Genomic DNA, 23,100 nt, shown 5'->3' on the forward strand with positions numbered 1-23,100 from the left:
ACAGGCTACACTCAGAACAGTGCTGGAGCTGAGCCCACGACTCATGTCAAAACTGATGTCAAAAAGTCTTGTGAATTTTCTCAGTGCCAGCAATGCACGCTGCACAGCTTGTCTCCATTCAATACTCCTCATCTTTAAAAATGATGCATTAAGCTAAGATTTCATTGTCTTAATTTATATCCTATGACACCACAAACTATAGATGTTTTTTAAAAATTCAACTTAACTTGTAAGACAGAGAAATAAGCTGGGATATAACTAGTTTTGTTATGACTTCTAAAGGTGAAGTGTGGCAGAAAAAAATGTAATAGCAACATGCACCAAATTTCCAATATAAAATAGTGAAAAGTAAAATGTCAGAATGAATTAATTTGTAACTGAAATTCCACTGCTTTTACTCCTCCAAGTTCAAGTTACTAAATAACTGCCAAATACTCCATGTATGACACAGCATACAGTACAAGTTGAGTACTTGTATTTCGGTAATTTGCAAATTAATTTTAAATGTTTTGGCAGGATAAACTTTACATGTATAAACTTGCAAAACATACAGGCTGCTTCTTTATCTACTTATAAAAAGCAGAAGTTCCTTCAGTTCCAGTCACGTGAATTTAATTTCATAATCAATTTTATTATGAAAAAAATACAGATTCTTCCTGTTGGGGCAGAAAACATTTGTGCGAATACAAGAAACACAAAACAAAAACTTCTCCGTGCATAAATAACACTGAAGACAAAACAAATAGTAAAACCCTAACCCCAACTCCCCCCCAGTTAAAGAAGACACTTCCCCCTTTTCCCTCAATTGTATTAATCTCCAATTAGAAAGCTGATAGTCAGTAAAAAAACCCCAAAACAAACAAACAAAAAAAACCAAAAACAAACAAAACCAAACAACAACAAAAAAACCCCTACAATTTCAACCTTAAGTTAGCTCTTAAAAATAAGCCCCAATCATACATGACCTTAGTCATCAGGTCACAATCCTAATTTAAAACAACAAATTTTCCCTTTTGGTTCCATTATAAGGTGATAGCTAGCACCTCTAGCAATTTAAAGACATCCCATTTTCCTTGAGGTTAACCAGACAGCAAATCAAATAATCCCACAGAGGATTCAGAGCAGGCTTGACCCATTATTGAAGTGTTAAATTAGAATTTCAAAGAGTAACTCCATAGTCACCCTTCACAGGGATAATTTTTAATTCTTCTCCTGTGAAATGTGAAGTTAAGTCAATACTTGGTGTTTTATCTCATAACAAAAGCAGACAAAAATACTGCTAACTCAAAACAATCTAGTTTGATTCTTGTTTAATAAAACAGCAAAAGGCCACTGCTTCAATGTTTTAATAGGCAAGTTCTCTCCAGCATTTTTTTACCATTTCAGTATTAATTCACATTGGTAGAGAGAAGCAGACATTTTATTTACATTTTATGAAATTAAATACATAAACATATTAATTTTCTCAACACAATCCACAAATACCAATGAATCTGAATTTTGCATATGGAGAAAATAATGAGGATTGACCCCATTTTACAACTAAGAAAATGAGGAACTTAAGCTCAAGTGATTTGTTTAGTACACTTTTGGCAAACCTAACACTGAAGAAAAAGCCCCTGGCTCTCCAGCACAACGTCTATCCCTGCTGTTACCTATGCAAGTTCATTCCTATGGGTAACATTATGGGGAAATTTCAATTACAGGCAGGGACAAATATTCAAAGTCCACAAATTCTAAAAAAGGTTCCTGCCACCTTATGTAAACTATTGGTGGAATTAAAAAAAAAATTGTCAACAATATGTTCAATTTTTGTAGCTGACCCTAAGCCAGCCTAAATAAATCATTTTAGCTGCCTGTTCAACACAACAGCAGAAACTTAGCACAGCAAGAGCCACAGAACCCACCACTGGCATGGCATAAGAGTGGTTGGTATCACCTGGTATCCTAAACCAATCAACAAGACAGAACTAAAAGCTGATACTGCAACCAGTACAAATTACAACATGGAAAAAAACACACACAAAAACCCCACACATTTTTAATTATTAAAATAAGCAATAAAAAGTCTCATGTTGTTGCAGATTTATTCTCCTCCTCAAGACATAGTCTGTGTAAGAAAATACCAGTTCCCTTTTACTGACTTCCTTCCCTGCCAGTGGTAAGCAAAATCATTTAAAAACCAATAAAACCCAATGTTGTCTTTACATTCAGCTAATGCAAGTGAAATATTAGCAGAAGCAGGTTTGACCTAATATTGGATTTTACATTTTCATCTTTCCTGTACTCCCAGTTAGCTCAAACTTTCTGCAAGAAACCTTATTTCCCTTCTCAGAATCTCATCTTTTAAAAAAAGTCCCTACTCCCCTGAGGAAATTCTAAGGGCAGGGTCACAGTCATCCTTTCTCAGCTTCCGCAATACAACTTGAGTAGAAATTATTTACACAAGTGTAACAGAACTGAGTACAGCTCATTTATGAAGAAGTTACCACTATGCTTATACAGCAATATTTCCACAAAATCAGAACAGTAAGAACAGTCTCCAAATCATGTCAACAGCAAGAAAAGTTATAGCTTATGGCCCTTCCCACCACAACACAAAGTACTCCCTAGTGGGTTTAAATTTTTAAGAGTTCAATTCTACCACTGCTGGCCACTTCATACATAGTTCACCTTTTTACTTCTCAATTCCTCTGAGATATCTAACTAGGTCTCATTTTGATCTTTTCAGGTTTTCAAAAATTCATCAGTTTTACACAAGAAAATACCTCACACTGACCTTAGCAACAGATTTGGAAAGAAAAGATGGCATATGCAGTGGCAACCATGTGAAACTTTAATCGTATTACATCTTTGTAGTCAAATGCATCCACTTAATTATGGACAATCATACATCTGATACAAGGAGCAGAGCTCTGCCTACAATGAATTTTTTATTTCAGCCACTGAACAGGAAAAACACATATATTAAAACTGTTACAAGTTGTGCAAATAGTCAATTCACCAGGAAAAAATGCCCTTGTTTCAGATAGCTTACTTCATGTCGAAGTAGGGTAAGCTATTCAAAGCATTAAGAACATCCACAAGGGGATGTAATTGCTAAATATATCTGTGAATGTATACCTTAGCTTCCTTTGCAGTACCTTCTCTGGGTAGCAGATAAATAAATTACATCTACAAAAGTAGGCACGCGAAGGAACTACTGCCCTTTACTGTAGGACACATGAAACAGATAGGATGCTCACCTCCAATGTAGGAAAATCAGTTCTCTGACAAAGTATTTACACACCAGTAAAAAGGCAGAGCTATTCCAGAGGCAGCAAAGCTCTGCTCAGAAGCACTGAGCAGCCTGGAGAAAGCAGCCATCTCCTGAGAGGAAGGAGACCCGAAAGCAAACTCTGCTCTGAATCAGGAGCAGCGCAATTCCCTCCTCCATGTTGCTGTGCCCAGACCCGGTGCTCAGAAGGCGGAGGCCTGCTGCAATCTGCCCTCCAGCCTCTCCCTGCTCCAGCAAAGGCGGGTGGAGCCCCGTGCCCAGGCCGGCTGGTGCTCTGGCAGGCACAGCCCCTGCACTCCTCCCGGGTGAAGCAGGTGACACTCTGGGCCACAGCTGTAAAACACTGGCGACCCGCCCGTCCCCAGCTTGGCACACTGGGGAGAGGCAGGGCCACCCTGGTCCCAGGAGCAGCCGGGGAGTGAGACCAGAAGCCAGGAAGCAGGGAGCCATCTGAGCCACCAGCTGTCCCTGTAGCCAGGGCACAGGCTGTGCCGCTGAGATGGTGGCCCTGCAAGAGGCCTCTCCTTGCACCCTGCAGCAGCTCCCACTCAGAGCTGTACCCATAGCCATGCAGGTGGCTTTCCTGTGGCTTACTGACTGCTGAGTCTTGCTGTGACTCTAGTCTTGAAATCCAAAACTTTATTTCAGAATTTCCTAAGTGAGCCATTACAGCATTTCTGATTAGGAGGGACTTTCACCCCCTTCCTCAATGAAGCTACTTATGAAATTCCAGCCAACTCATTAACAGCTTTACGCTAGCCAAAAATAAATTTTCAGTAAGCAATTCCCCCTCAAAATACACACATACACAAGTTAAACTCTGTAGAAAGAGTCTGACAATAATGGATCAAGTTGTCCCGACACAAAACATGGGACTATCCCAAAGCTTTATAAGATTGTATCAGAAGACCACAAAACAGTTTTCCTGGAAGCTGGGGGCAGAAGGAAATAGCTCAGAAACCGAGTGATGAAGCAAATAAGAGGACGAGTAAGTAAGATGCAACTTTGATAACTACTGTTACTGGAATCAAGTTCAGCAGCAGCAGGCTGCTAGGGTTTTTTTCCCCTTTAAGTGCCCACAATACCTAAAACAGGATCAGAGCACCATATGCATGGTTCCGTGCCTGTATTCAAAAATAAATACATACTATTGTGAAACATATGTGCTATATACAAACCACATTTGGCACTAACCAAGGCTGAAAATTAATAGAACAAATCTATTTAACCATTTAGGTTGTGGCACATAGCCTGTGGTGTACAGTAGTGGTGGTTGCATGGTTGGGGTGTGACAGTGGTGGAGTAGCAGGTAATAATCTCATATAAGATGGCCTGGTTTGGGGTAGTTTGGGTTTGGGGGTTTTTTGGCTTCTGTAGATTTGTATTGAATATGTTTTAAGTGTGGCAACAATAGTGCTATACAATTTGAATTGCTGGTATTGGTTCCTCAAATATTTCAATCTTGATGTAGTGGGCTGACCATGGTTGGATGCCAGACACCCACCCAAGATCTCTCTCTCTCACTCCTTTCTGCAGATGGACAGGGGAAAGAAAGTGTAACAAGTTCACGAGCTGAGATAAGGACTGGGAAGAAACACTTGCTAAACACCATCACGGGCAAAACAGGTTAGAATCAGAGACATTAACTGAATTTATTGCTAACAAAATCAAAGAAGGATCATGAGAAGTAAAATAAAACTTTAAAAACACCTTCCCCTCCCCCTTCCCTCCTTCCCAGCTCCGCCTTCTCCCCCATCAGTGCAGGAAGAGACAGAATGGGGGTTATGGTCAGGTCATCGCCTGTTGTCTCTGCCACTATTTAGGAAGTGGAGTCCTTCCCCTTCTCCAACATGGGGTCCCTCCCATTGGAGACAGTTTTCCAAGAACTCCTCTGAAGTGAGTCCATCTCAGAAGCAACAGTTTTCTACAAACTGCTGCAATCTGAGTCCATCCCTTGGGCAACAGTCTTCCCCAAACTGCCGCAGTTCACGTCACTCTTCCAGGGAGTGCAGTCCTTCAAGGACAGGCTGCTCCCCTGTAGGTCCTCCACAGGATCACAAGTTCTACTAAAAACCTGCTCTAGCATGTGCTCCTCTCTCCTGGTCCCTGCCAGGGCCCTGCTCCAGCATGGGCATCCCTCAGGGTCACAGTCTCCTCTCAGGCACCCACCTGCTCCAGTGTGGGGCTTCTCCACAGGCTGCAGGCAGACCTCTGCATCCCCATGGATCTCCATGGGCTGCAGGGGCACAGCTGTTTCACCATGGCCACCCCCACGGGCTGCAGAGGAATCCCAGATCTGCTGCCTGGAGCACCTCCTGCCTCTCCTTCTGTACTGACCTTGGTGTCTGCACACTTGCTCCTCTCACACATTCCCACCCTGCTCTTCTCTGCCCGCAATTACAACTGTCCAAGGACTTTTTTTTCCCTCTTCTTCAATGTTACCTCACCACTGTTCCTAACTGGCCCAGCCCTGACCAGCAGCAGGTCTGTTTTTTGGCACTGCCAGGGATTACTGGCATTAAGTGCCAGTAACTTGCTGAGCACACTCTCTGCTGGACAAGGAGGAAGCTTCTCTAAGAATCTACCTGTTACAAAAGCTTGGCTATGCAAACCCAACACAGCTGATCAAAAGCCTAGAACTTGGATATTGACAAAAGAGTAAGCCCACGAGGAAGGAAAGATTAAAATCACAGTCAGAGACAAGGAATATTTCAAATGTTAGTAGTCATGCATCAAGCCCCATGTACCATCAGCTGCAGATAAACCCTATTCCACCACAGGATACATTCTGAAAGTTACATACTGTAACTCGACAGAAAAAGTTTTACATGAGTCTGTTCAGCAGGACTAAGCAATAAAAACACAGTTAACCAGGATCTGTGAAAAGAAGCCAAGCAAAAAACCACAACTGAAAACTGAAAGGCCATAAAAATTAACCCAAGTGAAATTTCATGTGTTGGCCACCTACTTTTAGAGAAATGTTGATGGCCTTATCCCATTTTAAAATACTATTATAAACTGTGTCACCACACAGTAGTTTCAAGCTCACAACCAGAAGAAAGTAATGTAGGGGATGTCTCACTCTCTTAAAGCAGTAAAATAGGTACCTAGAGATTGAAGGACAAAAGAATTCAAGGCAAAAAAGGATCTCAAATTCTATGTGTTACTCATAAGGATAATGTTTTAAAGTTTAAGTGAGAACATTCAAATATAAGCTAAGAAAAACATGCTGAAAAACATGTGAATAGAAACATTTGAATTCCTCCTGACACTACTACAGCTTCCCTCAGGGAAAAACCAAATTGCAATACCTACTATAAAACTAATTATTTTCTCAATTCTAATTTTAAATATTCCTAGTTTGCCTATTGTTGTCATTTTGAAAGATACAGAGTTTGGTATACAGAGAATTCTGTAGTTTATTGATTTGGGATTACTGAAGGAAGAAAAGTACTGATAATGAAAAAAAGGCAAGAATCTGGACCACAAAAACAGATGTTGGAATAGGAGAACAGAGCATAGTCTTCATTTATCATGGCCACAGTTGCAAATAAAGTTTTAGCAACACATTTACACACATAATGTAACAAATACTGTGTACAGAAGAGTGCCAGTACCCTTTTTTTGGTTGTGGTGAGATGAGGAGGTTTCTGTAACATACTTGAATAGTTCAAGCCCTGCACAATGATACTGTAATACTCACCAATATTTCTAAATCATTTTCATAATACTGAACTTCTGTGATTTATCTAGGACCTTTCATCTGAATTTTTCAACATCCAAAGTTAGTTTTAAAAAGAAAACCTGTAATTTCTTTGCAGTCCAGTTAATATAAAAGCAAATTAATGAGAGAGAAACACATTGTACAAGACTTTATAATATAGTCATCTACAAATTTCCTTACCATTACAGCAGATAAGTCTTCTGAGCCTAATGTCCCCACACTGTGGTATTAGAAAAATTCACCCACTTTAATGTACACAAATATCCATGAACCGCAAAGCATTGTACTATAATGCTGTCAAATAAACAGACTACTGGAATTCAATTTCCAGAAAGCCAAGGCAAAATCTACTGGCCTTCATCTGAAATACCAGTACCATTTCCAAGCCCTGTATTTAATTAATACTATTTACTGTCAAGAACCAAGCCATGTAAATATTTCACTCTTCCCAATTCAGAGACTAAAGGCAGGCCCAGAGGAAAATCTGCCCAAGTAAATGCATCTCATCTTCTTTGATGATGCAAGTGCTCAGTTGTCCTGTTCTTGACCCCTCTAGAATTCAGAGGCTCCAATACTGGTGATACAATGTCATCAATCTATATATAAAATATACATTGATTTTCCACAGATGATAATGACAGCTATTTCTTCTGCTAATGCTAATGCAGTATAACTTTGTCCATATAAAAAGGTTCCTATCAAGGTAAGAAATGAAAAATCTTAGCAAAGTCCATTACAAAGTCAAAACCAATATTTAAGAAGTGAATAAAATCAAGTTAGCAATCCCATTTCCTAAATATTTTTTATTTATCTCACTGAAACTGCAATGTTCAAAATAATCTTCCAGGATATAACTACATACAAAAGGCAAGCTTCAATCAATTGAATGAGCATTTTCAACAGTCCTGGATATATATTAAGTTTGGTTCCATCAATGCAGTAAAAAGTTCACTGACAGAGCACTCCATTTAAATCCATTTACAGTAGTTAATGAGTTTTACATATATAAGAAAAGTTTAATCCAGCTTTACAATGAATTTGAACATCATGGCCTCAAAACTATGAAAGTACTTTAAAAGTACTTTCATTACTAACAAATCTAGTTCTGCTAGTTGCTAGCGTAAGATTTCTCTCTATAGTACTCTAGATTTTTATAAAATTTAAAGGAAAGAAATGCAATCTACTACATTCATGTAAATTTCAACTTTTCCACAAAAAAAATGTTTTTCATAAACTCCCAGTTCCAATTTTAGGGGAAAAAAGCTTTTAGGGGGCAATTGTATAAATCTCAATAGATGCTCATTTCCTAATACTTCAGTTCTCATCCTACCACCCACACAGAACTTCACTCTCAGATTAGGAGTATCATTTTAACACTGATTACATTAAATTCACCATAATCAAGCATCCATTTTACAAGCATCTTCATAGGCAATTCATGTTAACTAATGTCACTACTGAACAGCAGTGACTGAACACAGAATAATCTTATCACATTTCATGCAAGACACAACTCCCCAGTTTTGAGGTCTAGCAATGAAAACACATTCCCTTTATTTATCACAAACCAATTCAATGTAGATTAAGTATCCTTCACAGAGAAGACCAGATTCATTAAAGATTACACATACCAGTATTTTATGTCAGCTCTTTCAGAAACACAGCTTCTGTGGGAATTAGGGTGCTCTGAACTGACTCCAGGGTTCTAGGTAAGCACCAATCCAGCCCTGCTTTGCAAACTCACAGAAGCTAGCCTTATTCAGGCTTGATACTTGGAATCTACTGTAAGTTTCTCATTTGCATCCTTAAATTAATACCCAAGGCTCTTAAAACTTGTTTCAATATAAGGCAGTTTTATTTTCCGTATTGCACTTTATTTTCTGACAGCATTCCCTTTACACAAACATGTATTAGAACACAGTCAAAAATGAGACATTTGTCAGAATTTTCTGTATCTACTACAGCTGTAAACAACAAGCACTATAACTCAGAATGAAAAGACACACAAATATTTTCTATCACACTTGACACTAACTACAACAAAAACGACAATGAAATCACTACAAAGTTAGATGGAAACAGACTCTCCAGATCAAGAGTGACAGAAAACTGAGATTTCTCTAATCTATGTTCTTTTTGCTGAGAAATATTCCTTACAAAGCAAACCACTTCATGAAAAAAGGAGAGAGAGGTAAAAAAATGCTTTCAGACTGGTAGCTTTTAGACTGGAAATTAAAACAGATTTTGTATCTGTTTGGGTTTTTTGCAAGTCTAAACTTATCATCATTCTAATTGCATCCCCTTTTTTGTGAACACACAGCAGCTGCTACCCACTACCTCAACTAACATGAAAAATAGACCAAATGAGCTTTAACCTAGTAGGTTCATTTTCCAAAAAACTTGATCCAGTGGTAGACAAGCTGAATGTGCACAATTTCAGTCAGAGTCGTGGTGCAGTCTCACAACATAAAGTCAAAACCAACATCTATAATTCCATAAGCAACACTAGTCAAAAGCCAAGGGCCGGAATTCTTAAACGACACTCCAACTGATGTATCCTTCCAACACTGGTATAATTTCAGATGGGTGTAGTGGTTAAAATAAACAGCTACAACTCTTTGATCTTGCAGAGAAGTGACCATGCAAGTGACCATGCAAGTATGTCAAATAATAGGAGTGAAGCCTGGGACACTCAAAATTCAACAGAAATATTTCCAAGGATTTCAATGGAACCAAAATTTTAAACTATTCTTTGGCTTACGGAACCTACTTTTGCTGAACTGTCTATAATAGGAACACAGATATAGCCACACACTATAAAGCAAAAGGATATTTTAAGTGAAAACTACCTCTCTGCTTCATCCTTGCCCTATAAATCCTTTCATGACACCCATTTTTTTACAGTGGTTTATTCCTCAATGTGATCACCACAGATTTCATACACAAATACTCATGTAATATTTGCTCTTATTAAAGGATTTGAACTTCCTAAACACAGAAACTGTGTTTTGTTCAGCATGTGTGAAGTTACGAGATTATTTTCTATCACTGTATCAATCAAATCTATAGTCTTGGTGCAGAATGTAGCAACACTAAGGAAAAGACAGGTTGTTTTTTTTTCCTCCACATAAATTAATTAGAAAAAAAACCCAAGTAATTATATGGAAATTGCTTTTTATTTTCATATTTCCCTAATGCATTCGGTTTTTTAATCGAAAATTGAAATTGAGACAACTGAAAACAAACATACGATCAACCTGACAAGAAAATTTCATGTTCTCTATAGAGAATCTTGGCAGTGATATTTTTCTCTTTATTACACACACCTAACTCATTCTGAGTGCTATTCACTAGGAAAACAATATTTTAGAGTATTTGCATTTTTTTAAAACAATTTGCTTAAATGATTACAAAAGCAGATCATTATTGAGAAGACCTGCACAATTACATTATGATTATGCAGTCCAGGTAAGTAGTGTAAATAAATACTAACTAATATGGTGTAAATAATAAGTGTAAATAAGTAATAACATCTCTTTGGCTAAGCATTTTCAAAGTAATATAAAACAAAAACAAATTATTAACTAGAATTATAAACTTAATTGAATAGAATGAACTCCAGAAAAAGGAAAAGACGGAAAAAAGCACTGAAAAACTGCTTAACCTGTTTTCTCATTCACTGATGCTAGAAAATTAGGAAAGTTTAAAGAAAAGCATTGTTAGTTTGCAAAAAATGCTGAACATAATTAACAAAAGAGGAAATGAAACTTGATGTGGGCTTACATAATTTTACCCATATTTGGTTGGCATTTCATAAACAGTCATCCCCCAAACAACTAAAAACTCTTTCAGCAGGCTCATTTCCCACCTCTATATTTAGTGTGCAAGCCTCAAAAATACATATTTCTGACCTTAATAAGTCACTCTATGTGTTAAAAGACAACATTTATTCATGAGTACACTGAAAAGGTTCTCACATAAAATCTCAAATGCATATTTGTTGTAAAAGATTTATACCAAGTGAATATACTGATATATCAAACATACCTAAAATAAAACCACAGCATTTATATTCTACTTTCTTTCACTGCACTACCAAACTATTATTAGTCTGCATTTAAACAATCCGCAGGGGTCTCTTTTTCTAATTCTCAGTGGTATTATCCCTTCTTGAGAGCAGAGTTAAACAGGCACAGCACTGCCTGATGGAGTCGTAAGACAGTAATTCTTGAGCAACAAGCAGTTTAAGTCATCAGTGTCATTATACCAATTTCAACCTTCAATTTAAGTAATTTATTAGTGCACAGAGTTGGATGGAAAAGCTCGTATTATTTCATATTCAACCTTTGCCATACGACAGACCATAATCAGCACATCTGAAAAATGTCAATTCCTTAGTTACAGTATAAAATATCAAACAAACCTAACAAGAAAGGCTGAAGGGTTGATCAACATGTGATATTATTTCTCAGCATAAAGTCCCATTCCTGGTCCTGGCACCAAAGCAAGGACCCTCTACTTCCACAACCAGTGTCACCATTATTTTCAAAGTTTCTAAAATGTTAGTCTTTCCACTCAGTGTACAGTATCCCATGTTACTTAAAACCAAGGTTTGTTCTGCTGTATCCACACAATCAATTTAAGACATCTCACATCAAACTCCCCCAGTGAAGAAGACAAAACTGCAACACAATCCAATTAAATGCAATAGGATATAGACAACTCACCAAGACTCAGCGATGCAGACAATGATTTCTAGGGGCTCTGTATGCAGGGGGCCTCACTACTCAGATACATCTCAAGTATGCTAGGAACAAATTTGAGAGAAAAATATTAGTATTTTTTTCATGGAGATGGGCATAGAAAAACAAAAATATGATGTTTAGCACATTGCTGTTTTAAGCAAAACACAAGGAGGGAAACGCAAACTTTGTGGAGTGTTATCTGCTTTTCCAGACATAACTACAACCCCCTTCCAGTTGCACAATCACTCCAGTCACACAACTTCCTTTCTACCTGCTGCCTACTGCAAATTCACAGTGATAGCAGCTAAAATGTTTACATTAACTTACACAGTACACAGCCTCTATTTTCACTAAAGAATCTGTGAGAACTCTGAAAGTGCTTGGTTCCTTTTTTGGTTGACTGCTTGATTTGACAGCACGTTAGTTTCAAATCTCTAAAAAGGAGAAACTGGTGTTCTTTCAACCATTATTATAAGTTGCATGTATAAAAGCATGTTTTTTTCTCTCAGCCTCCATTTACAATACTCCTGACCCAAGTGACAAGCATCAGTGAACAGAAAGCCTTTCACTCATATGGAGTCCCATAAAGCAGTAAAGAGTCCATAGAACAGACGCCATACATTGCACAGCAAAATAATTCCTTCAAGGGAGGAGGAGTGTGCAACTGCCCACACAAATATTATACCTGATTTTCTGTTTGTAGGTCAAAGAGCGCTTTATGACAAATGTATGCAAGCAAAACACCAAATAAGAGTTTTCTACTTTCCTATTCTGACAAACAAAAAGGCAGAACATAAAGCAAATGAAAACACAAATAAAATGAAATACAAGAGTCATCAGAAAAAAAAAAAAAAAACAAAACCATACACTAATTATGCTTCAAGGGTAGCAGATTTTAGAATCAACCTCTTTCTTTGCCATTTCTGCCATCTTACAGAAACCTTCTTCAAACAAACTCTGCATAAGTTCTTTCAGTCACAGACAGGATACCACTACAGTAAGAGACTATTTAGGGGCACCACTAACAAAGAAGTGTTCTTATATAAAATATACACACAGAAGATAAGCCTACATTATTTCTTCAGGAATGTCCTAAAAGCACACAAGCTCTGTGGATCACAAACTCAGGGCTTTGAGTGGGTCCTTGTTGACAGAAAAAAATCATCTTGTCTTGGAATAAAATGTTAAGTAAGCTGCCAGGTCTTTTGGCAGTTCAGAGAGACACCAAAGAGAAGCCACAGTCTCAGCAGCACGGGGGCTGCAGCCCCAGCTCACAGTGGGGAGACCTTTCCCCTGAGGGGCAGTAAACAGGACACTGCCTGTGCAAACAGGAGCTTTGCCCACTCACCTCCTGTCTTTTGCCTGCTGGGCACCAGTGAATGAGTACTCTACTACCATTTTGTTTCTTGACAACTAAGGTGGCTCCTCACTTTTATGTTCCTGCTGGTTTTCCGTATTTTTGCATCCCACCTCCTGGTTTCTGTGACCTCCAATAAAGGAACTCAAGGACAATGGCTTCTAACCATCACAGTAGTGTCCACAAGGCCCTACTGGAAAGGACAAGCTTTGCTGATTTTCATTTTTCTATTCATAAAATGTTTAACAACAATATTGTCTGAAACAAAGACAATGCATTATAGCTTCACAGTAGTACTACCTTCGAAACACAAAAACATGACTAACAAGACCTCTCTTCCCAAAAAAACCTTGAATTATGGAGCAACTAGCAACAGACTCATATACCTGAATAGAGGTATTATCTAGTATATTTCTGATACATTTCTCTACCTAAACTAGACTGTCAGTGAAGAAAAGAAGTGATGAACATGAAGTTATGGACAAGAAAATGATGTGTTAATCCTTTGCATTCTCTTCTCAAGCCCATTTTGGAGGCTGAAGAAAAAGGAAGCCAACTACCACCTATGCCTGTGCAAATTTACACCCAACCCACAGCAATCAGGAGGTTCTTGGGATCACCCTCAGAACTCAAGGGAGCTACACTTGCAAGAAGCCAGGTCTCACTATGGCATAACTCTATTAACAGGGGTGCACAAAGGCCCACATGAAGAGCAGGTCACTGCCTCAAACAACACACAAATTATCAACATTACCTATGATATAAAAATGGAATGCACCACAGCCACACCTGCCATTTTCCAACACCATCATCCAATCCTACATCCCACAGAGAGTAAAAGAAAACTGTTTTAAAGGTCAAAAAACCTCAACTAAAAACAATTGATACGGAACAGAATAACACACTGTCTTTTGACTTTGGAACACTTTACATCTTTATTTTCCATTTGCACACAGTCATTTCTTTCCCTTCTAGTCTCTATTCCAGATACCTAAGGCGCATTTACCTCCATGGTCCATAAAAACTTCATTGTGAACAAAAACAAACAACATCAATGCTACAAACTACAGTTAAGCTGAAAGGGAGTGGGAACTTCCACTTTCAGGCATACTTGGAAGAGATCATCCTCAGCATGCAAGCTTAGTGAGCATGAACTTGGTGAGGTTTTTTCTCATCTACATTGTCTTCAGGTTCCATCATTCCTAAACTAAGAAGAAAAGCAGCCACAAATGATCTCACCATCATGCAGTTATCACTAGCTTCACACAGAACTGTAGCAAAAAATATTTTGAGGCCTCATGAAAAATTCAGTATCTTTGTTTCAAAGTAACGCTTAAAAAAATCCAGCAAAACAAGCAAAAGTATGTTTGCACTGCAAATGCCAACAAAAATTGGCAAGCAATTAAAACAAAAAAACCTTTAAGCTATGCTATTAGAGCTACATTTTATAGCCTGTAAAGTATCAACAAGTTTTTTTGGGGTTTTTTTTTTTTGCACCCCAGATAACAACAACCCTTCTGGACTCATTTAAAGAAAATAGTACATTTCTAGCTGTAAATTTTAATTTTGGAAAAATTACAAAGATTTAGACTGGAAGAAGAGCTTTTCTCCTTGAGAATATAATTGAAAACTGAAATTTATTTATTTATTTCTATACACTCAATATTCCTCCACAAAGAATCTAATTCAGAAAATGGATAGAACAGGACAAGGACATTGTTCATGTATCTGGAGACCAAGGTATAAAACTGAGACTAGCAAGTGAAATTAGTTGACAATAATCACATGTATTTCTCAGAATATATAAGTACTTAGTCAGCAAGTTCTGACAGCAATTTTGAAAGAGTAAAGAGAAAGGGCTGAAGAGCTACTTTGTGAAGTCAAAGCTGTAAGCAGAAAGAAGAAAAATAATCTCCACTGTAGCCAAGATGATACTTGAACTCTCAGATTCACAAGTATTAAAACTTATGACCTTGGGTTTTCATAGGGTTTAGATTGCTTTGGGGTTTTTGGGTTTTTTAATTGATTTCAAAGTGCATCACACAGGGATATGATGAATTTTTAAGTTCATAAAAATAAGTGTAACAAAAGTGTCAGCATACACTCTCAAATTTATTAATAGGCCGACTTTCCTCTATTCTCAAGAAGTTTTATTTTTGAATGCAGTTTAGTATCTCCTACATAATCCATGAGGTACAGATAGGTGACAAACTGTATTGTTTTTAATTGGAGTGATTTTCTTCAAAAGCCATGGGCCAAGCTCATTAGAGATCAATACTGACAGCAATGAAAAACTAAATCTGTTCACACACAGATGAATTACAGCATAGGCAGAGTAAGAGTAAAATTCTATAATAATTCTGACTTAACAAGCAAAATGTTCTTTCACTTTCCATGCCTATTCTTCAGTCCCAGGCTTCTCCACTGAGGCAGCCAATAAAGCAGCCAATTGTGATATGCTCACTATAAATCCTACCCAAGAGCAACAATATGTCTTACACAGCTCACTAAAAAAGCATCAAAATAGCAACTCTCAGTCAACAGTACAGCAGATATATGTTCTCACTATGTCCCCTCATAGAAGCTCATGTGATCCATACTACTTAAGATTTATGGACAAATCAACACAGTCGGTAGATATTTTAATTAATTTGTTGCCTATACTCTCTGCCCTTTAATTAATCCAATAAAGGTTTCCATGTAATGGGGACAATTCTAGCAAAATACAAGTTTTCCTTTCCAAACAGAAAATAACTTCTTGAAGTTTAAAAACAAAGAGAAAAATGTAAATAGGATTTACAGAGGACATTGCATCTTAGCTGCAAAAAACAAATACACATTCCAAAGAAGCTTCTTAATATCTAAGTAATGGGAGCACACTCACAGAAAGAGTGAGATTTACTATCAGTTGAAACTGCTAAAACGAGAGCAAAGGAAAAATATCTGTCAGTAACTGTATTAATGGGAGATTGTTATGGAAGCCATTTAAGGAAATGCAAGACTTGGAATAGCATAATGATGAAGCTGCAGAAGAAAAAAATGTGCATATTGTTAATATGCTGCGGTATAGCTTCAGACACTTAAATTAATGAACTAATTTCAAACTTCAAGATGTCAAGCACTCTGATGACGATACATTTTCCATAGGAATTGTTTCCATTATATATCCATAAAATTCTTAAATAAAATTCCCATTAGTCTTTAATTTGAATAACGTGCAATTTCCACAGAAAAAGATTGAAAAATCATAAACAGTTACAAAACACAGTGCAGCAAATCTACCACATTCAAGATCTATTTTTCAAACTATTCATCAACTGAAAATAATTGTATAAAATCGGCAAAAGTTCCAGATGCTCATGAGAGGAAAGGCTCTTCTAGGTAATACGTAAATTCAGGACTGAATGAAAGAAAATTAATTTCTTCCACTCATTTTTCCATCGTATAAATGCTATTTCTGAATATTCACAACACTGACAAAATTGCTTTGTCTTAAAACTGTCTAAAAAATATCCTGGGTTTTTGCCTTTTTTTTCCTAATTCTGTATCCTAAATTGATTAAACTATACAACCTGTCATTTTTCATGTCAGATTTCTACTTTGTATGTTTTGAAAAGGCTGAGCTACTGAATCATTAAAATAGGGAGTGTTTGCATAATGTAAATACTGCTGACAAACTACTAACTGTAGAACTGGTAAGATGCCTTTGTAATATGTAACCACTGATGTAATATTAGAAATTACTCTTACTACTCTAAGTTACCATTTCAGCAATACATATGACTGTTTAAAATGCTATTCCAACATAGAGCAGGAGTCCTGGAAACTGTATTTTATACCCTGAAATCATAAAATATTATCAAAATATTATCTATAATAAATACATGAAATATATGTTATCTAAGCTCCATTATCCTGACGGGTAAAAGCCAAAGAATACTTCTGTAAGGTTTAAATTCCCAAGAGGAGAAGAGCTCAGATCCTGTCTGCAAGCACACAATGGAATCACAGCTGACGATGCACATCTTTTTCTGGATGTCTCCATATGCTCAGGAGGGTTTTTCCCCTCCTCTCCCTCCCTGTTTCTCCCTCTCCGCCTCCTTTGCTCCGAGCATTACATTGAAGAATTTGTCATTATCTGCTGCCAGAAGTATAAGAATGTTTTAACAACTAACAAAAATAAAGCAGTGCAGTGAACTTCACCTCATTTAAAAATAAAAATAGGGGATCCTGCCAGAGTAGCTGTCTGTAACTAAGTTAACTAAGAGCAGAAAATGGATGGATGAATGAATGCTGTTATATGCCTTCTATAAAGTAATTATCAATATTACTCTGTTCTTAGTTTAAAATGCTGTGTCACACAGCAGAGTATATACAGTAACAACACATTTAACCTCTGACCTCTAAAGCCAAACATGGATGTAAATGAATATTGAGCATTTTAATGCCTATCAGAATACTGAAGAAATGTGTGGAATTTGTTAAATATACCTACTTGCATGCAAACTGCATCGTTCAGAGAGGCCAGCCACAGCAAATGTACAAAGAACTGAACATGGCAAGAACAGTTTTAGTTCAGCGTTCCCTTTCTCCAATGCACAATCTATTAGTGCTCGGCAGACAAAGAGAGTTACGTTTATATTTAAATTTGGTAGCAGTCTTTGGTTAGTCTTTTCTTTCAAATGAACTGACAGCATCCTCAAGGCTTAGACCTCTTAAGCCTCTGCAATTCTGGTGTCAGGTGTTAGAGAAACTCCAGCTGAGCACAGAAGCCCAGATTTTGCCAATGAGACGGTGACATCAGCAACAAAGGCAAGGAGCAGAAGACAGTGGGCATTGTAGCAGCAGCTGGCTCGCTCACTGACTTTGTTCTTCCTGCTGCAAAATCTGGGCTCCCTGCAGATGGGCTAGCTCTTACTGGTTTTTTGGAGGACGGAGGGAAAAGTTGGGAATGCCAACACTACAAATGGTTTACATGCCTCTTTCAACAGAGCCTTTCAGCGTTTTAATGAGCAAGCTACACCCTAAATGATTACAAAAATATAAACATTCTTAAGTAATTTTTACTTCAGAGTCTCAGTTTAATGCAATACACTACACTATATGCAAATAAATCCCTTTTATTTTCTAATGTTTCCACCAAAAACAATCTTTATTTTCTCTCTCAAATATCATGATTCAAGTTAAAAAACTTAAATTGGTTCCAAAAGTACCATTCTTGATGGAAATAAAGTATTGAAATATCTTGAGTTTCAAATTTAGCATTGACACCAACAGGACACACAACGAGGAATTTACACACTCGGTAAAGAAGTGCCTTCAGACATTGCAGAGATACTGAAGAACCACATCAGACATGGATTCTCTCCCTAGTAAATAAAGACCACAAGCCTGAGAAAATACAAAGTTGAGAAATCTTCAGGTTTTATGTGAAATAAAAGAGTACAGTGACTAAAAAGATGAGGTGATTGCAGCACGTTTGACATGCATTTATTGCACAATGCCCATCGAGATAAAAACCTATTAAAAATAATGCGATTCTTCAAAATAATGAGTGATGTTTAAAAAAAAAATGAACCTTTCTTCTTAAAGTTGTACTCAATATTCTTGAAGGTTGAGTCCATGACAAAGTATTTTCTTCAAGACTGTAGATAACCAAGATTTCCTATGAACATTAAGCTTCTCACACTTACGGATTAACCTTTTGGGGGCAATATACAACTTTCCTTATCTCATATGACACAACAGAGCTAACTTCTATGTCCAGTCCCCAAAGAGCTGTTACCACAACAGTGCAACAGTGAGGGATACAAATGCACGAGTGTCCATATGTGCTTGCATACACTTCTGTACATGTGCAAACCTGGTACATCCTATTTGTGACACCACTACTGACATAAACAAGTCTTCTGGAAAAAAGTAGGAGGCACCAAGTACCCACACCAAGTGCGATAAAAACAACCAGTTTCTATCCACACTAAGCTCTGTTTAAGAAAACAAGATCTCTGCTTTGGGACGTATTAGTTTCTATATGACATTAAAAATTATATACAACATGGGCATTTCTCAGAGAGCATCCAACACAGTGGAACGGCAGCTCCCTCCCTTTGGGCACTGCGAGAGGATTCCCCCAGGAGAGGAGCCCACCAGGTGGCCCAACATTGCCAATGGGTTATGAGGAGCCAGGAAATCAACTGACTAGGGCTGTTTTTATAGTTCAGTACATAAAAAACCCAAAGGGGTAAAATCCAAATGACTGCCTTCACCCACAATGGCAGAAAAACTAAAAAAAAAGCTTTAAGTACAAAGACTGGCAGTCTTAAATGCTTACTTATTTACAGTGGCAATAGAGCTCTGCTGTAACTACCATAGCCAGGCACTATATGCTTAGCTCAAATTATACTTAAACATTATGGGTTGAGTTCTAAAGCCTATTCACCTGCTTCTTACTACTCTGAGACAAAAAAAATAAATAAATAAAAACAATTATTATCGAACAAACAAGCTGTTCTCCTTTCACAAGGAGACTTTCCCAGCTAAATTACAAGTATATTTATAGTGTCCCACATACGCACACTTCAGACCAAAGTATACAGGCTAACTCAAAGTAAGTATATATCATGATATATAGATATCACGGCTTCCCAGTGACGACCAACAACCTCCTTTTTTTTTTTAAATTTTTATTTCCCTCTCCCCCACCTTTTTCTGCCAGGCTCTCGGGCAGGTTTCCCACAAACTACACGGCCTGAATGCCCCTCTCCGACAAGAGCAGAGCGCGGTGCCCGAGCTGCGGGGAACGCTCAGGCCCAAGCGGCGCCGAAGGAGCGAGGGGCAGCGAGGCAGGCGAGGGACGCGGCTCCGGTTACGCCTCGGCCCGCAGCCGGGGAGCCGCGCGGTGCCCGCGGCGGCGCACACACCGCCCCCCGCGGAGGAGGGGAGGGGAGGGGCCGCGCACCGCCCTCCGCGGGGGCGGCGGGCACCTCCGCACCCCTCCCCCGCGCCTCACGCGTGGGGCGCCGCTCGCCGCGGAGCGCCCCGCCTGCGGCCGCCGCCCGCTGCGGGGAGCGGGAGGGAGCGGAGCGGCAGCCGCCCAGGGACCCCGGCCCCGCGCCCGGCCGGCTGCTCCGCTCTTCCCCCTCCTCCCGCCGCCGCTCCCCGCCCCGCGCACACACGCAGACACACGGCACTGCGGCGGCCGGGCCCCCACCCCTCCCCGGGCCGCGGGGAGGCGGCGGCCGGGCGCCCCGGGCTGCGCTCGCACGCAGCTGCGACGCCCCGCCGCCCGCCCCCGCGGCTCGGCCCGGCCCGGCGCTGCGCGGCGCGCACGGGCAGGCACAACCCCCGCGCAGAAAGTTAGAGAAGTTGCCCGCTTCGCCCCCTCCTTCCCCTCGCGTCCCCTGAGAGCGCGGAGCGGCGGCGAGGCGCCCTGCGCAGGGGGAAGGGGAGAGGGCGTCGGGCGGCGCGGTCCCTGCCCGCGCGGAAAGGGGCGCCGGCCCCGCGGACGGAGCGCCGATCGGCCCGCGCCGCTGCGCACCGAGCCGTTGTCAGCCGGGGAAAGGGAGGCGGCGTCGCTCTGCTCCCCAAATTACCCCTTTTGTCATCGGGGAGAGACCCTCCCTCAAGTTTCGCTATCGCTGCGTGGTGGGGGTGAGGGGGAACGTCCTGAACAGCCCCTTCAAAATCGCACCCCGCTGCCCCAACCTCCCCCAGCCCGGCCAGGGCAGTCCCTGACCCCCAGACCAGCCCCTCGCCTTCCCGGTTCCTCGCACTTTCCCCCCCAGCCAGGGGCGCGGAGAGGCGGCACCCGACCTCCGCCTGGCCTGGGAGCAGGAAACCGGCCCCTCGGCCCGGCAGGGTGGGGTGCCCTATCCCCCCCTCCCTCGCCGAAACAGGGGGACGTCCCGGAGAAGTAACCCCGCGCGGCCACCCCCCACCGCCGGGCGCGGGGGTGCGAGCACGATGCCCCGGCGAGGGGCGGCCCCGCGGTCCCTCTGCTCCCCGCGGAGGGGCCGCAGCCCCCGCCCCGCTCCCCCCGCCGCCGGCGCGGGGGAAGCCGCCTCGCCGCGGCCGCGGTGCCGCCCGCCAACGCCGCCCCTCCGCGCACCGGCGCGGCCCCGGGCGTCCCCCCGGCGCTACACGGGGCGGCCGGGCAGGCGCGGGGGGCCCGGGCACACCCCCGCCGCGCCGGGGCCGTGCGGGAGCCGTTACCGAGGTCAGTGCCGTCTCCCGCCGCTGCCGCCGGCGCTGACCTTCGCTTTGTAAGATGAAGCTGAAGCTGAGGCTGCGGCCGCCATGTTCCTTTTTAATAACTGCCTGCTTGTTTATTTCAATGGAGACCCTCCCACCGCTCGCCCTCCTCCTCCTCCTCCTCCCCTTCTACCCAGAGGAGGGCTGGACGGGGAGGAGGCAGGGGGAGGCACAAGTCACTCCCCCCTGCCCCCGGGCACGGCGGCAGCGGCCGGGCCGCGGGCGGGGGGAGGCCGGGCCGGGCGGGCGGCAGCGCGGCGCGGTCCGGGGGCCGCCACCGCCCCTGGCCGCCGGCGCTCGGCGGAGCGCGGGGCCGCTGGGCGCCCCGCCCGCAGGGACAATGGCAGCCGCCCCGCTCCAGCCCTGCGCAGCGCTCGCGGGAGCCTCCTCCTCGGCACCCGAACCGGGGAGAAAGGGGAAGGGAAAAACAAAGTCCTTCGCCCTCGGAGGGAGAGACTTTGGCTGTGGCCCTTTGCTGTCCGCCCTTGGAGGAGCCCCGTTCCCAGGCGGGACCGGAGCAGTCAGCCCTCTTACGGCTTTCAGTGGCCCATATTCACGAAAACAGGGAAGCGAGGCGGGGGGATACAGTCTTATTTCCTTTCTTTGCCTCCGGAAAAAAAAAAAAAAAAAGACACGCATGCTGAAAATCGTGTCAGCTGTATCTCACTCATGGGAACAAGAGGATTGAGATACAGGCTTTCCCTAGATTGGAGGAGTGAATACATGAGTTAAAATTTGTTAAGGGCGGGAGGGCGATTGTTAAACATTGCCCTTTAGTTCAAGAAGCAATCCGTGATGCAGAAATCCTATCTTACAAGAAAAGCTTTGCGTTTTCACACGTTTCGATAATGGCGAGTTGTACTTTACACTGCAACAGTCGTTATTTTTGACATTTTGTAGCCTGCATGTGCAGCCCCAAGTTGTTCTGTAGCTATCTGCAGATTATATATTGTTTCTGGTGGTGTAGCTAACTCTGCTTGCAATTAGGCTCGTCCTATATTTTTTTGGTCATAAGCCTTGTTTTTCAGATGGTTACATTTTGCCCTGCTGTGCTGCATAAAATTTCCCATACTTGTCTGACTTCATTTTTTTTAAGCTGTTTTCTTGCATTGGGCAAAAATAGTTCAATTGTTTCTCCAAACAAGTTAAAGGAAAACTCTTTCCCACTCTCCTCCCCCATGTTAAAGAAAGAAGCCTTTGCAATCAACCAGCTGAAAACTAGCAATATTTTCTTCTTCTACTGAGAGAACTCAAAAATGGAAGGGATGGCCATCAGAAATCTGTTTGAATTTAGTCCCATTAGAGATGGGGATGGAGGGATTGTCATTCCTACATGCTCAATTGGAGCTTTGATGTGATAGTAACCAAAGATCCAATCCACATTGATGCCACTGTTTTAGCTGGAGTACTTTTGACATCATCTTCAGAAGACAAGGCTCCAGCACCAGGCTACAGCACCTGGAGAGAGCAACCGTTCTGAATGGCCCTCCCCATCAGTTGTATTTGGCAGAGAAATTACTTAGACTTCAGGAAGCTCTTACACCCTGCCCATACACAGGCAGGCAAAAAATAACAGAATATTACCTTGAAATAACATAGCAAGTAAGAGTAGCTTGCCTTTGAGGGGGAAAATTTTTAAAAAACAAACAAAACAAAAAAACCCCAAAACAACAACAACAAAAAAAAAAAAAAAACCACCCAGAAAAATAAAAAAAGGTTAAAAAGTCCTGAAGAGACAGAACTTTTC

The 23,100-nt window shown here is 41.2% G+C and overlaps 1 protein-coding gene across 2 annotated transcripts in view; it reads right to left on the minus strand.

Moving 5' to 3' along the window:
- NCOA2 (nuclear receptor coactivator 2) overlaps positions 1–21,493 on the minus strand; it is a 188,130-nt gene extending 166,637 nt beyond the window's left edge. Inside the window, exons 1-2 of one of the 2 annotated variants that reach the window (XM_064388841.1) lie at positions 21,356–21,493; positions 11,729–11,808 (exon numbers count right to left, since the gene is read on the minus strand). The gene's annotated coding sequence lies outside the window, so the exon portion shown is untranslated. Of the gene's footprint in view, positions 1–11,728; positions 11,809–21,314 lie in introns of both variants that reach the window. The other variant, XM_064388832.1, reaches the window with a different exon arrangement.
- Positions 21,494–23,100: the final 1,607 nt, after the last annotated feature.

The sequence above is a fragment of the Passer domesticus genome, chromosome 1, assembly GCF_036417665.1.
Source record: "Passer domesticus isolate bPasDom1 chromosome 1, bPasDom1.hap1, whole genome shotgun sequence".
Classification (NCBI taxonomy): domain Eukaryota; kingdom Metazoa; phylum Chordata; class Aves; order Passeriformes; family Passeridae; genus Passer; species Passer domesticus.